General features: G+C 30.5%; 2 long non-coding RNA genes across 21 annotated transcripts in view; one reads left to right on the top strand and one right to left on the bottom strand.

The window, feature by feature from the left end:
- Positions 1-9,376, top strand: part of LOC143236706 (uncharacterized) — a 55,394-nt gene extending 46,018 nt beyond the window's left edge. Inside the window, exon 5 of the long non-coding RNA XR_013019715.1 lies at positions 9,156-9,376. This is a non-coding gene — a long non-coding RNA (uncharacterized LOC143236706). The remainder of the gene's footprint in view (positions 1-9,155) is intronic.
- LOC143236702 (uncharacterized) overlaps positions 1-15,709 on the bottom strand; it is a 326,353-nt gene that overhangs the window by 59,388 nt on the left and 251,256 nt on the right. For 2 of the 20 annotated variants that reach the window (XR_013019686.1, XR_013019689.1), the window contains one exon: positions 7,419-9,264. The exons of 13 other annotated variants lie outside the window; for them this stretch is intronic. This is a non-coding gene — a long non-coding RNA (uncharacterized LOC143236702). 5 more of the 20 variants (XR_013019675.1, XR_013019664.1, XR_013019677.1 and 2 more) reach the window with 5 other exon arrangements.

The raw sequence follows: 15,709 nt of genomic DNA, 5'->3' as shown, positions 1-15,709 counted from the left end.
GATCAACGGAAATTTCTATTCCTTTCCAGATATTTTTTGCACGTATGCTTAACATTCTTAATACTCTATACTTGTTTTAATACAAAAAAAAAAAAAGATTGGAAACTATACTTAACTCACCCAAGGTCATACAAAAGGCAGAAAACCCAATTTCCCTTTTCTAAATTTGGCCGATACGTGTGAAATAATGAACAGAATAACGTATCCCTTTAAGAAGTTAACTCAACGTGTTTGTGAATTATAATTCAGTTTGCTACTAACACGTAACATTCTGCATCGTTGCGCGCGTCACTTTTTACACACGCTTACTTTAGAAATTATGTAGAATAATTTTCAACAGTACTTTGTAAATAATTTTGGTAAGTTCGTTAATTCAACGATACAAAACTTCTGCTTCGACAACAGTATTTATTTTAGATCCAAACCGATATTGCTTGAAATGAACTCGTACTCCTAATCATAATGTATAAGGATTAGACGTTCCTTTTTTAAATGTATCCTTTTTAGATGTTTCGACACATTAGTTATAAAATATCAAAAGTAAATTAAATGTTTAGTTATGTTCCCATGTAACAGAAGACTGACACATGGAGTTACTTCTCCGCAATCCCTTTTCTCTCTTGTTTTCCTTACAAGTTTGGGTATCAAGATACTGTTAATCATTCTTATTCGTATTTAATATCATATACTGCAGATTGTCGATGTATCCAATAAAGACACACAAACCAACATTTCCCAATTTATATTTATATGCTGTCCAACTGGTGGGGGGGGGAAAGAGAGCAAAAATAAAACAAAAACACAGAAAAACCTAATCAATAAATCTGTTCTGATAGTGTTATTAAACTACTAACCACTAGTTATTCCATCTCTTATCAAAAGAATCAGAGTGAGATGTTCTTAAAAATCCTTATTAAAATGGTACTGAAACTTAAATCTTGGGAACAGATTAACGTGATTATTTCTTTTAATCGAAGTGTTTTAAAATATGAAACAAACACATCGTTTATAATTCACTCTACAAAGCATACTTGTATCCACCAAGATAATTAAAAGTTTAACTAATATCAACAAATTATACTTTGTCTGATTCCTAGCATGGTTTTATTCAAGGTGTATTTAAGCTACATTTGACCTCTCACAAAGCTATTGGATTAAAGTTGTAGTTGATACTGAGCAGTGTGTGTCACTTACAAATTAACCCACACAAGTACATCTGTAATTCACAAGTGTTTGGTATAGTGTAATTCAAATGTTTTGTTTTCTCATAATTATGAGCACTTTTGCTTGGTATGGAGCATAAATCATAATAACAATAATAAACACTTACAAAACTACGTTACAGTAACCTGAAGATGAACAATAACTAATTTTTATGAGACAATAATCCATTTTTTATTTTACCTAGATGTTACATAGTATATTGATATGGTATGTTGGCAAACTTAAGAATTCATATTAAAAAATTATTTCTGTTTTACAGATTCAAAGATTATTAACATAAAGAAGCTAATATTGAACACGTCAGAGCTTCAACAAGAATTGAAATTCTTACTAAATCAGATCCTGGTTAGATATTTATGAGATTATTTTGCTAGATCAAGACTACCTATATAATCACTTTAGCCCAATTTTTTTGTTTGTTTTTTTACTTATTATTAAGTTGAAAATATTACTATTCCAAGAAACTTTTCAGTTCACTGGTAATATGATGTCTTTAGTATAAAATTTTAAAAAATCTCCAATCAGTCTGGACAAGTTTTACTTTTAAGTGATAGGTCAGTAATTTGCAAATCCTGGTACAGGGTTGAAACCACTACAAACAAAATGAACTCAAAACTGGACAAAACTCTTACTTTAAATGTTGATAATGAAACATGCTTTTCTCTTTACAACAGTACATTAGCTAACAAAATGCATGTAGCTATAAGTAACATTTTTTAAATATAAGTGTACTGAGGGCAACTTTAGTATTTTATTAAACAATTATTGCATAACATGATTTTGAAACAATAACTAAATTGGTCTAATTATCCCAGATAACATTTTTGCAAAGAATCATTGATTTATCTTATTCATATGTTATTGCAGCACTCTGAAGCATGATTAAAAATGTTCATTTCAGTGTTGCCCAGTCTTCCTGGTCTTAGAAGAGACCCCATCCTCTTTTTGTTTGTGAACTGTCTTCCCAAATTATAGTTATTGGTTAAAAGCATAGAAACAAATCATATTTAGCAAATGCAAATAAAGGGGAGTATCAAAAGGGATAAAAAAAGAAACAATTCATCCTCTGTCTCAAACATCATACTATAATGGAACTCTTGTTTATATATATGATACTGGAAAAACATATTTATTATGTGATATGCAACCCCCAACTTTGTGAAATGTTTATTTTGTGTGCATGTAGATTTGAAATAGGAGTCACAATTTTCCAATTTTGCCTCTGTTTGCCATCACAGAGAACTTTATTTTTCTCCATTCTTAAGGTGTAGATATGACATCATTAATATGTCACGTGCAGATCTAATGCACTAGCACCACAGGTAATTAAAAATAATCTTCCTATTTACAAAATAGTAGAACTGATCTTCCGAAAAGATAACTTTCAGACTAAATAGGTAAATCTATAAACATCATTACGATTATTTGAAACTCACCATGACAAAGAACGCAAAGGTTTTGAACCCAAAACAAACATTATTTACTTTTATTGCACAGAAACTTCTTGTGTTATTGAAACAAAAATTCCCTTACTTCCATTTCAGCTCACATTTTTACTTCAGGACAACACTGATTTTTGTAATCACTATACAAATACTATCTTGTATAATTAATCTTAAAAGTATCATAGATGTTTCTCCAATTGCTGCAGAAGAACAGCACCACCTCTACTGGCAACTATTTTGTAAAGTCAGTAGAAGGTGCCATGGACTATATTCAAAACAACAACATGAACATGTATGCCATTGCTATGGAAATGCATTCTTTGTCAAATTATTATGGAATAATGTAGCACTATTATACAAGTTTTATTTGTCCAACTGATAGCATGACTTTGTAGCATGAGTCATGGCTATTTGTCTGTTAGCAGAGAACAGCACAAGAATGTGGTTATGAGTCATCACCATTTGTATAATAAATACAGAATAGCATTTCACTGAGAAATGAGTTATGGTTATTTACAGCAAAGGTGTGCATGCCTTTGTTCATCTTAATAGTAAAGTATTAAATATATTGCATCATGAATCACTAATATTTGTCTATTCCATACATGTTAACAAGGCATTAAGGCATGAATCACCAATGTTTTTTGTCAACACAAAACAATGTGCATTGTAGTATGAGTCACAATTATTTAATAATTAATGAATACAGAATGAAAATGTATTGTAACATCACCTTGTTACTTTTTATAAGCTCTACACACCTGAATGATTATGTACTAAGATTGGTTCTTAAATGTCTAATCACTATAAAAAATACCAAAATTCTGTCGAAATAATTCAGAAATATTGATCTTTTTTTTTAGAAATGATATGGTTTTATAGAATTCAGCATAAACAACGTTATTTGAGTCATTAACAATGGGAAGTCACTCCAAAGCAACTCCACTATAGCTTATTGTGTCCAAGAGAAAGTGTATCATACAATATTTTGTTCTGATAATAAAGTTGAAAAACTGAAAATATTGCATTCTTTAAATACCTCTTTTCTTGAGAAAAAAATTGTAGCATTGACTATTAATATTTCAACAAAATAACTGGGCTACGAAGAGGGAGTAATATAATGGAATTTATCTGGAGCCTAAAATGAAAGGTTTTAAAAATTTTAGGAGATTGGATAAACTGTTTGAAGGATGCTTGTCTGACTGGTGGAATAAATAAGCAACAATTCAAACTTGAATATCAAACGTTTAAAATTTAAGATTTGTGAGTCTAAGATGTATTGGGGGAGGATAATAATTTACCTGTGAGAAAGAAAAAACCTGTGCAATAACCTGCCTGATTCTGTGATGTATGCTGTAAAATTATTTGAAACATCTGCAAATATGTTGTACACATATCAAAGTCAAGGACTAAATTCAGTAAATGACTACAGTTTTGTAACATCAACAGGTGACTTCAAATGATCAAATAGATTTATGTTCCCATAATTTTATGTACTTGTTTGATTTAGCTTTTAAGTATGTTACTTATTTCAATGGTATTTAATTTATATTTAAGTGCAAAAAATCTGTAGAATAAAAATAACTACTTAGTTTCAGTTCACACTTGCCAGAGAGAGCCAATTCAAGTTCTCATTAAGTGTTCTCTCCTTTAATCAAATTACTCCTAGATTTTGACAAAAAAATAGTACTTTATACCGACAAGGAATTACATTTGTAGATGATATAATACAAGCAAAACAAGTCTATACAATGTATAAATAATTTATCAAGTTCTAGAATATTATTAAATAGTATGAAATATATTGCAATAAAACAAACCTCAAATCTCAGATTCATCTATTATTGTACTATAATTGTCAAGAAATATTATTTCTTTATCTGTTATAATCAAATTTAAAAACTACTAAATATTAATTATAATTTAACTGTGGCATAAAACTATGAAAGATAAATTACTGTAACAAAATAGAAAATACAAATGGCATTAAAACTTACCAAATTACGATAACAGAACAAAAGCAAACACACAGTACACTTTAATACAAGTTATTTGCAACTTAGCAGAGTAACACGACCCTAGTATTTGTATAGTAACCATCATTTTATCAAGTTATAATAACAAGAGTAAAATGACAGTTAAAATGCAAGTAAAAGAGAAACAGTTTTTAGTTCTGGCAAAGATTACAGCTGCCTTTACTTTCTTCTCAAAGGAATGATAATGGCAGACTGATACCAGCTTTCTGTGTAGAAATGCCGGCTGTATTACGCATCCCATAATAGCAGAAGTTTCCAGTATGTTATTTGCATTTGTGCATGTGCCTTAAAACCTGCTTTCTATATGCTGTTGTACAAAAAATAATGTTGGAGTGTCTACAGTAAGGTTTGAACAAACAGACGACGGTACTGAATAAAAAGTTTCATGAAGAAACCTGTAATATACAAAATGTAACAGCATAACCTCTCATAAACCATACTTACAAATCCCCATTAGTGAATTGACTCAGAATGTATACATTTTACCAACTCGTTACATTAAACTTACAATAACCAATATAAAACAACCCTTGCAGTTCTTTGCTGAAACAAATTTATAAGGCACTTCTGCCTTGTGAAACTGCACGTTACAGATAACGTAAAACAAATATTAAAACACACACTTATCACATTTAAAACAATTTTTAATTACTACTTACAGTTTAAAGAAAGTAAAATATTTAGAACTTACCAACAGTTACTAAGTGAGAGCAAAGAAACGGAATGTTTGGATACAGGAAAGTTCTATTCATAACAAACTTTTAATACCAAATTACTTCCCACTTTAGTCAGCTGATGCACTACAACCAACAAAATTATATTTACATATCCATAGGTCATATCACATATAACTGCAATGCTATCACATGAACAATACAAATGTATTAAATACAGAAATTTAACTGGTCTATGCTAACAATTATTCTTAAATTGAATAATCTAATAAAATGTGATAACATTATCAGGGAAATTCAGTAAGATGGAACTCGCATAACAATCTCTGTAAACCGACCAAGGCTGTCTTTAAGAATATGCGATGTGAGGTGAAAAAACACGTATAGCTATGAAGATTAATGGTATGTTACTACTAACAAACTTCTTGTAAGACACATGTACCACCACAAGATCTCAAAGAACAGTCTGACACAAGTACACCATTCCTCTTCACAAATTTAGTTCATACATGTGCAGTGGACAATGCCACGAGTTCAAATATCTAAGAACCAATCAGCACTTGTGACGGTATCTAGCCAGTTCTAGCACAGGGTCCACAGAACTATCAAGAGGGAACTGAGGAGGTGGCCAAGGCCGACATCTTGAAACTTTTCATTATTCACCTCTAACCTACCCCTCATAGTACAACCAAAACTTTTACCTTTTCTAATGTGATCCCAAATTCCAATGTTATAAAACCGTAAAATAATAAAATATTAAATAATTTTCCGACGAATAATTCTAATCGTATTCAAGCTACAAATCACAGCTTTAAGAGATTGAAACTGAAAAGTTACATTTATTTTCCATCTTAAGAATCTTAAACCTGAAAGCTCTATAATGAATTATCAGAATAACTTTTTCCGAAGATTATAAAATTCTAATTTTTCCAACCTTCTTGAAGTTATGTAAGTTTATAAAACAAGTATTTTGTGCAGTTATGTTGACACGATTGTCAACAGCTACAATAAGTACACATACACAATAAGTTGATCCACGAGTTCTCCTTAAATACAAGAATCTGATTTGTGTCTGGGTAATGCTGAAACACCCAAACACTTCATGTACGAACGGCTTAAGGCCTGAGCGTCCATCTTGCCTTACTAGGCAACACTAAAGATGCAAGTACAATGATAAAAACCTACCTTACCGATAAAACATTTGCTGAACAGGAAAGGGTTAAGGTGAGCAAAAAAAACAGGTGTGGAGCTGTGCCTCTTCCAAATGCCCCACCATCAAAAGCCCAAGGTCACCTCTTTCAAAGCTCCTTGACTAAGCACTTCTTGCAATCATGTCGCATGCGCACATGTAGTCTTATTCCTTCAGAAACCTTCCCTTAATCAGAATAAAAAATTTCCTAGCAGGCATTAGAAAAATCTCAACTCCTTCCTCTGAGTGGGAGATCGCTAGCTGGCTGGAAAGATATCCAACACAGGCTGCACTTTGACAAGAAAAAAAACAACAAACTAGTCTCCTCCAACTCAGAAAAGAAAAATGTATAGACTCCTGATACGCTGCAGTATACCAAAGACTGGAGTTATGATAAACAGAGACTCTACCATCCAATTGATAATACGAATGGGTGGCTCACAGGGAGAAGGCGGAGCTAAAGTGTGAACTCCCAGATTTCCTTGTCAGTCTCTCTTCCATTCCATATATGGAGGAATGTAGAACCATTAAAACTTCTGCAAAGGTTGTAATACATATATGAAGGCAACATAGAAGCCCTGTGAGGTAGCATCATGCAGCCACCTTACACAAAAAGTTCTATAATAATAGTTTTTAATTACAAAGTTTTAACATTCTAATATGCCAGAAAATATTTTAATTTATCTGCATTTATTATAATAATAATATAAAAGATTGGGAATCCAAAATAGTTATTATTTCTCAATTACAAGTATACTTCTAATGCAAAATATGTATTAGTATTATGGATACAATAATTCATGTTAAACAATGAATACTTACTGAACACAAACAAAATATTTTTTTTGTGTTATTTTTCTGAAACAATAATAATTTTTCTTACATCTACATAAATTTGTATCCAAGATAAAACAATTAAGAACAGTCTTTAATTATTATAACACTTTATTTAGAAGAAATAAGTGCTGAAAACAAAACTGATAACTAGTAGAGATGAAAGCTGTTTTAAATTTTTCCAAGAAATGCAAATACATTTTCTACAACTTCATGTGATACTAAACTTAGAGTCTATGAATAAATTACCCTTGTTTACACCTTTCACTTAAGTGTGTATTTGTAATTAAACTGCAACTTTATTTATATAGCAACAAACATAATAATAATAATAATACAAATAATATAACATGAACAATATGTACCTCAAGATCAACAAGAACTGGAATATAGATCAAGTAAAGACATTGTATACACTTGTAAAGTCAGACCATGATGGAAATAGGAGTATTTATATAACTATTGAAATGTGTAATATGATCATGATAAAAACCTCTTAGATTTCCTTTACCTGAAACTTGAATTTCTAAATTGTTAACTAAAATCTACTAAACTGCTGACTTATGTTCATCTTTCTTAATAAAACTGCCATATTAACTACATTAAATTATTTTTGTCTATGCTTACAGAATGCAAACGTGTTATTACACAAATCAAAATTGTAGTTTACTTCAAAAGATAAAATTATCTACAATACCCATCAAAATCAAATTAAAGAGTTAAAAAGCAAAAGAAAATAAAAAACAAACCATCTTAAATAAATCATTTAGACAGTAAAATCTAAGTTATTAGAAAACACAAAGATCATCTCTTTAATATAAATTAAAATATAAAGGTATGAAACACAGAAAGTAACTGAATTTTTTGGAAAGATGAATACAATTGGTTTAGAAGAATTACTTGGCTGCTTGAGTTTAAACGTATGTTTTCAAGGAATCATAGATCATCAATACTAACAGTTTTTTAAAGGTAGCAACTACAAAAATTGAATATACTGTATCCTCCATGTACATAACAATGAGGTTTTTCAGTCTTTGCTGCTGCTTCTACATACTTTTGTATAAAAATAAACTCGCTTTTTGTACATCAAAGCTGCCACTACTACTACTGCTACCTACAAAAGGATATGTTAAAATGATAACAGTGGCACCTACTGGTAACAAAAGTATTCACTAGAAAATTGTCTTATTGCTAAAGTTCAGGCACATCAAATAATATTTTAATCCTATGTTCTCTTTATAAAAGCAAAAAATGTTCTTCAAAACAAAATGAAGTTTACACCTGTAATCTTACCTCTACACACTTTTCACATTAACAAATATTAGTAATGTAATCATGAGAAAGTGAATTTTATGTATGATATGTCAGGCCCATTTACAACATAGATTTTAAATCAAATAATGTAACATTAATTAATTATCACATCTACTTAATTCAATTACATTTTTGTTGTAAAATTATTTCTGAAAATTTGCATTAGTTAAAAAAAAATGCGAAAGAAATACACTGTAAACTTTGTTGATATTGTTACTCACTTTAATTAACTACTTATATTTCAAACCTATGGTACTATTGTACACTTGGATCATAATTTATGCATGTGGGAGAGGGAGGGAACACAGACTTTTTATGAGGTCAGTATGACATACTTGATATGTCAAAGTTTTATATCATGTATTAATTACAATCCATTAAACTTTAAAATGAATGTTTTAAGAATGTTTTCTTTTTCACCTAACTCACAAAATTTTAGAAAAGGCCAAAAATACAAGTATCAGAAGATGGAATGATTTGAGAAAAATGACAGAAAAGGCATTTTTTCCAGCATTTCAACAGTGGTACTGAGGCAAATAGTTCATCTCCTGAAAATACATCAATAAAGCCCGAGTGAACAACACATCCTAGCTAATGGAACAGTTTGTGTGGGTTCTTGTTACAAGAATGAAACTTCAAAATGTATTAAGAGATTAATGCTACTAGTTAAAATTTAGTATTTTATTCAATATTACTTTGATTTACAGTAATAATCATATTTTCTTATATATTACAGTCTATGATTGAGATGTAGTTTTTTTTCTTGTACATATTTCTCACACTTTAGATAATAAATATTTTACATATATTTATATAAATGTGTATCTAAAAGGAACTGAAAAACTTAAAACCTTTTTCATATTATATACAGATGAAACATTACACTCCCATAAGATTGGCCATTGAGTTTGAGATACTTCTTTTACATATTTTTACACATTCTAATTTTTCAGTTACTAATAATTCAAATATTTTGAAAGAAACATTATTTTCAAGAATACAAGGTTAAATAAATTACAAGATATAAATAAAACAGGCCTTGTAAGTTTTTAATCAAATAAAATTTGTATAATCCAACCTTAATCAGCTCGGTATTCTTTTTTTACAGTTTTAACTAATATACAACATTGCACATCATAATCATCCATTTTTTTTTCTGAAATTCATTTTCTATTCTTCTAACTAGATTTTCTAAAAACTCATTATGTTTTCTGAAAATATTTAAGAAAATGGAGCCAAGGATCAACATAGGTTGTTTCTTGAGCCAGTCTGTTCTAGTAACAGTTTACCACAAATTCCACCCCTTGTGAAGTTAATTTATTATCATACTAACAGTAACATAATATTACATTAAACAACATGCTAAAATTATTCACAAATGAGGTCCTCTTATTATCATAGACATTGAAACACAGAATTTTTATCAATGGCATTAATTTTAACAACTCGCTGGTAACGTGTGGTATATGACATTAGAAAAACTGAAAACTCAATCCTCAATTTAAACATTCCTTATAAAAGCAATTAACAGTGAAATATCAATATATATATGTAATGCGTAAGAGTATTTATACTAATACAAGTTTAAATACATTTTAAGCTACATACACCAATTGCTATTATCATATCACTACAAGTGTAACCCTTAACATTACAAGTAAAATCGCTTTTCAATTCTGAGAACAATTACAAATCAGCAGAAAATAATAAAAATCACAACAATTTCATAAACAATTATAACTTAAATCAGTTAGTCCTATTAATGGCATTAATTAGGCCTTGCGTCGTACACACAGCAAGACTTTACTCTTTCTGTATTTAAGACTTATTTTTAAGAAGTTACTTAGCACTTTATGACCTATTCAAAACCTTAGCAGCTAACATTTGATCTAATTAAAAACAATATTCAATAGTAAGATATTCTCGACATTAAAACACTTTGGAGAAACTAGATACTGATACATTCATACTCATTAGTCACCCCGACGTACTATAACTCAACTATTGAATTAGGCTTATCTAGCGATGAATGGAATTTCAAAATTAATAACATGACTTTGTTTTCTTACTTCTAGGTCTGTTATACTGAAAATATCGTGTAGTATAGATATTTCTAACTTGCGTACAGAAATGACAATCAGTATGAAAACAAATATTCATAAACAAAATAAATTTTCCATAGATCCGTAATATCACTAATGTGGCGATTAGAATTAATGTTTTGATTTAACGCCCTCTTCAATTATTTTTTCGTAAGTTCATTTTGATGAAAATAATTCTTTTAATTTTCAGTATTTCGCAGTTTTTAAAAATGCATAAAGTAACTTCGAGTAGCACAAATAATCAATAATATGCATTTTAAAAGGACTAGGAAATAGTGAAAATTTCCAAAAGTTTCTGCTTTCCTTCAACACTTAGGTATGAAAAACTTAATTGCAATTTTTAGATTATTATTTTAAGACACTTTATATTCTGAGTTTACACATATCGAGAAGGTGAACTTAAGATCAAGCATGAATATTACTTTGAAATAATCAAGAATATTAAGAAGCAGTTCAACAAATCCCATAAAGAAATTGTATTGCAGAATAAGTAATCTAACTTTCATATTCTTATCAGTTTTCAAAGACCAGGTTTCACAAGTGATGCTAACTATTTAAATATGTATCTTCATTATCTTCAGTTTTGTAAAGGTTTATTTGTTTTAGAACAAAGCTACACAATAAGCTACATGCGCTTTCTCCACCAAGAAAATCGAATCTTGGGTTTAAAGACTTTTCCCTAACCACCTTGGGATTTAGTGAGGTAAGGAAATCGAATCTTGGGTTTTGGATTTTGTAAGTCCGTACACTTTCCGCTAACCCACCATAAGACATTAGGGAAGCATATACCATAACTATGTTCATAAGACTGAGTTGTTTTTGTTTCATTATTAATATTTATTCTGGCAAAAAAAAAAACATTTTTAACAATACAATGATGTATGTGGTTAAAAGTTAGTTTATTTGAGTGTGTATTTTCAAATAACATGTAAGCGTCTACAATGTTTCATAAAAAAACATTTAATTTTATCTGTATTTGTTTTATTACGTTTTTAAGAGTACTCTAGACGATTTTTAAGCTTTTTTTACGCTGATCAGAGACTTAAATTTACCTAAATAAGACATTAATACAGTAAACTTAGGGACCTGGCAAAATTAAAAAAACTTAAGTTCATCCCAAATAACAATTTTGATATATATTTATCACTTTTTGTAAAATACAAATCTGATTAAAATTTTATCTTCTATATTTCACTAAATAACTTTAAATGTCTCAGATTATTATTACATCAGAAAAATTCACAACAATGAAAATACGGTTTGTCGTCACTAGATGGGGTTGTTGTAAAGTGAAATAACACTCGAGAACTATGACCTAGTCGATGACAAGCATCTGATCAGGTTTGAAGAAATGGTGCTATCAACAGTTACCCTGCACTTACATCAACGAAAGAGGTGGGGTGCGATACTAGGAGGGGTGAGGCGTCTTAGATTTTTCGCCCATTATACATTTATTGAAATACCGGCTGGTGATACTTTTGCATAGCAGCCAGATGGCTAAAATACTTGTTCTGTAGCATTCATGCACGTGATGCGTTGTATTCTGTGGAGTTATAAAAGAAAATGTAAAAGTACGGACTACGAAATTTTCAAAATGGAATATGCTGCCTCAGTGTTTGCGAAGATACAAGAAATATGTTATTACAAAACTGTTTTTATGATTTATGCAAAGATTTTATCGAAATATCTTAAAACTGTGAATATTTTATTCTCCTTTATCGAATAAGGAAAGGGCCCAGACCCTCGCCCAAAATGTCTGTCCTCCTACCTCCAAACGAGTTCTCATAACCTGCGAATGTGAAATAGGTGAGTTACGTGGGAAAAAAAAAGGAAACGTTTACAGTTTCAATTTTATATATATATAAAACAAAGTAAAAATTCAAAACCAAATATTTATTCTGTTTATAGCATGCTTTATTAACGATTATTCGTTATAAGAAAGATAAAAAGAGAACTAGATAGCAGCAGGAAGCTCTAATTAATAAAAAAATATCAAACAGCACAGTTATTGATAAACATATTTAGCAAGCAACCCTGCCTTTATAACATGCATTCATAATATTTTTGTCTTGTATTTTTATGCTTTTTAAAGTTTAAATAAAGATATCTAACTACATTGTTTATTTGGCCATACTGTTTAAGCTCGGAATTCCAAATAAATAGCTATCGAATCTGTGATTTTACCCGATAATTTGTTTTATTTTACTATTTCCATTACGTTCTAACTGTTTAATTACTTAACAATAATATAACTTAATTTCAGATTTACATATTGTCTTATGCTTCCGACATCCTCACATGCCAATACGCTTAAGAGAAGGTGTTATTAAACACGTTTTCGAACATCATCATCACATTTAGAAAAACTGACAAAAATACGTTTTTGACAATTTTAATATCTATACTAATAAACTTTCCTCGGTTTCAAACTGTATGAAAATGTTCCCTTTTATTAATACTGCAACATGGGAAGTAATTAAAAGCCAACTTTATAGCTTCAAGTTCTGTCAAAAAATGTAAACCACACACACACACACACACACACACACATACATAATATCAAATGTTACGCCAGGATACAAACAGAGTTGCATAAGAAATATTCTACGCAAGTGTAAAAATCAAACACGCGAGGTCAACGATAACTTTGTGTAATGAATAAAGAAATAACGTATGGTTTGCTGCACACGAAACCAGAACACTTCTGTCTAACAAATAACGCTTCGCCCCGCTGTTATTCTAAGAAATGTACCACGCAATATATTTTCAGAAAACAAAGAGTAAATATCTTAGTCAAAATCCCAAAGTTATTTATCTCGCAATTTTCTAATAGACGAGTAGCGAACGATGCAGTTTGTGAAGGTTTTTTATTATTATTATCAAAATGGCTATATAGCTGTTCAATTTGTCTAGTCAGGAAATCACGCTATTTTACCCTATACAGAAAATGGAGAACACATTCGTATCTATACGATGGTATGGTATTTCGAATTGGCTACGAATCAACGAAAACAGCTGCACGTTTGAAACACGGTTCGTATTTTCGGCGTTCGACATAGCTGTGTAATACGCTCTGGGAGACCCGTCCTTACAAACGTTTAAACCTCGACAGACCTAAGCTATACAATGTTCATTTTTTTTAAAGAAAAAAAGGTCTATCGACCCAACCCTACTTATTACTTCCACTGACTGACTTGTTCTTCTAGTCTTAGCGACGTAATCGATTTAGGGAACGATGCCGAAGTCCAATACACAACATAAAGTCAATCATTCCAGCAAGCAAACATGTTCATTTTGCAGAAAAAAAAATCTACAAAAGAGCAATGCACGCGTCAGTTCAAACATTTGTCTTCTAATCGAGAATGTTAACAAATCCATTTACGAAGAACATGTCTTACAAAATATATATATCTTTAAAAAACATTGACTGATTGAAAAATCTAATTGCCATTACTTACAGTTGCATGATTCTTTGGACTTTGTGAAATTTATCAACTTTCTTGAAGAAACATAATTTTGATGACTTCTCAAGTAAGAGGAAAGAAAATCCATCGTTTCTTGGAAAGCATTGCCATCTCAAACAGTTTAATTCAAACACTAACTCAATTTATTTTATTTTTAACATTATTTAGATTTTTCTGCAAAAGACAAACAAACATATTCTACTTGTTCACTTAATAAAGACAATCAGAGTGACTATGTAACACAATATTTATATTAATATGTTCTCGCATATCATTGCATATTCTTCTCTGATTTTCCTCGTAAGTTCTTAGAATTATTATGCTGCCTACATTACTGTGTACTTCTACGTTACAGTAATTTTAATATGTTGATGACAGTTACGGTTCACCTGTTTAATTTGATTCATACCATAACAGTTGTTCATGAAAAGTTGGCGATATACATATAGCGTATGGACAACTACCATGTCGCCCCCCAGTGGCTCAATGTTATGTCCGCGGACTTACAACGCTAAAAACCAGGTTTCGATACCCGTGGTGGGCAGAGCACAGATAGCCCACTGTGTAGCTTTGTGCTTAATTCAAAACAACAACTACCATATCTGTAGTATTGGAGCTGGCCTGATAAGTTCTGGTATTGTATATGGCAGATATAGTTTGTTTGACATAATATGAAACATTTTTTTCCTTTCATTCATAAGTTCTTCGAAATGTGATACCGCCTACGTTACTGCGTATTTCTATTGTTACAGCAGTGTTTATCTTTCTTTTCTCTCAGAGAAGTATAATTTGGCTTTGTGCGACTTAGTAAGACGTCAAGAGATGTTTAAAATGTCAAATGTCCGTGAACACATTGTTATTAAAATGTGCCCATAATTTTTAATTTTCTCTACAATATTTACATGTGTTTAAGTTTATTTTGTTGGTATCAGAAGCTATATGAACCGAGTGAACACTACTTTATTATTCCAGTCATCATGACTCATAAAAACATATTTAAGCCAGTCGTTCTTAATGATGAAGTTACACAGAGTTTTGTCTGTTTTTGTTTGAAACTAAGCTACACAGTATGCTGTGCTCTGCCCATTACGGGTATCGAAACCCGGTTTCTAGCGGTGTGAGTCCGCAAACATACTGCGGTACCACTGGAGAAGTTACACAGAGTAAAGAGGAGATAACTAACCAACGCCAGTCACAGCTAACTCTTGGACTACTGTTTTCAGACTGAATATTGGGATTTGATCAACACTAGCGCTATTTTTAAGTTTTTGGCTGTGACAGGACACTAACCAAGTTACTATCAACTGGGCCGCGAATTAATAAAAAGAGTCATTAAAGATTTATTTGGTTTTGCTTTTATCACAGATAAAATAGTCCAAAATATTATTAAAAAAGGGAGATAAATTTGCTAATTTTTAAAAATATGA

This window comes from Tachypleus tridentatus, chromosome 13, assembly GCF_004210375.1.
Source record: "Tachypleus tridentatus isolate NWPU-2018 chromosome 13, ASM421037v1, whole genome shotgun sequence".
In the NCBI taxonomy this organism is placed as follows: Eukaryota; Metazoa; Arthropoda; class Merostomata; order Xiphosura; family Limulidae; genus Tachypleus; species Tachypleus tridentatus.
Note: the sequence above shows the minus strand (reverse complement) of the source record. Positions and strands in the feature narration are given on the sequence as shown.